Source organism: Poecilia formosa, unplaced genomic scaffold (genome assembly GCF_000485575.1).
Source record: "Poecilia formosa unplaced genomic scaffold, Poecilia_formosa-5.1.2 Scaffold738, whole genome shotgun sequence".
NCBI lineage: Eukaryota > Metazoa > Chordata > Actinopteri > Cyprinodontiformes > Poeciliidae > Poecilia > Poecilia formosa.
This window is the reverse complement of record NW_006800677.1, coordinates 33690-34683: the sequence shown is the minus strand read 5'-3', so window position 1 is coordinate 34683 and position 994 is coordinate 33690. Positions and strand designations below refer to the sequence as shown.

The following is a 994-nucleotide window of genomic DNA, read 5'->3' as shown; positions in this document are numbered from 1 at the left end:
TCCCTTTAAATCTGTCCCAGTTCTGCCAGCAATCTTTCTTTCATAAGCTTATATGCTCAGAGAAAAAGCTCCAGCCATTAAATTCTTGAAGCTCACACTGTCGCACAATTTCAGGAATGGCAGCAGGGAGAAACCAACATCACCTGGTTAAATTCATCCTCCTCATCATGCAGACCGGGCGAACCAAAACCCGGTGTTCTCTCAGAGACGGAGCCTCTTTGTTCATTTAGGACCATCTTCTGTCAGCGAGGCTTCTGCTGCGGCTTTGATCCCATCTGGATTAGCGGGAGACAAGTTAACTGGGCCTCATCTGCATAACAATGAACAGTTGAGGCGGATTGGTAAATTTGAAGCTGATGAAACCAACAAAGGTGGATTTAAAACGAAGAAAGTGCGTACTTCCAACTCAACTAATTAAAGGCTAGAGCTTCCCCTTTCTTAGTTACTGTTGCTATGGTGAACTGAAGGTTCTAGAACCGCGCTGGTAACGCCAAAAACCGTCAACGGTCCTACGTCATTTTACCGTCTTGACGGTGATTTGATTGATTTAGGTGTCAAAAGACAACAATATTATTTAAGATTTGATCTAATTCCTAACTTAACTTTACATATGAAAAAAGAATATTAAAAACTAAATTTTAAAAAAAGTAGCAGCATGATGAATAGTGTAAAAGTTATTAGCTTCTTAGCCTTTAAGACTAGTCTTACTATGTAGCATATAATTTCTTTTAAACGTTCTCCCATAAATACTGGCACCAACTCCTTCTCTTGCATATGTCGTTTTCTGATACAAACAAGAAAATAATGGCAGCACTTGCTCCAAAATTACAGCGGGTTTAAAAATCTCGGTATTATGTATATGCAAGCAGTGAACAAGCTTTGCTAGCAAGAACAGGTTTCTGTAGCAGGGCATAGACTAGTAATACAGGAATATGAACTGAATACAGATTATTTTTTAAGCGCTTAAAAAAAGATTTTTCCCCCCACACAGTGA

General features: G+C 39.1%; 1 long non-coding RNA gene across 1 annotated transcript; it reads right to left on the bottom strand.

Moving 5' to 3' along the window:
* Window positions 1-4: 4 nt before the first annotated feature.
* LOC107834735 (uncharacterized) lies at window positions 5-462 on the bottom strand. Its single transcript, XR_001660549.1, has 2 exons — window positions 400-462; window positions 5-310 (listed from the first exon to the last, which is right to left on the bottom strand). It is a non-coding gene; the product is annotated as an uncharacterized LOC107834735 (long non-coding RNA).
* Window positions 463-994: the final 532 nt, after the last annotated feature.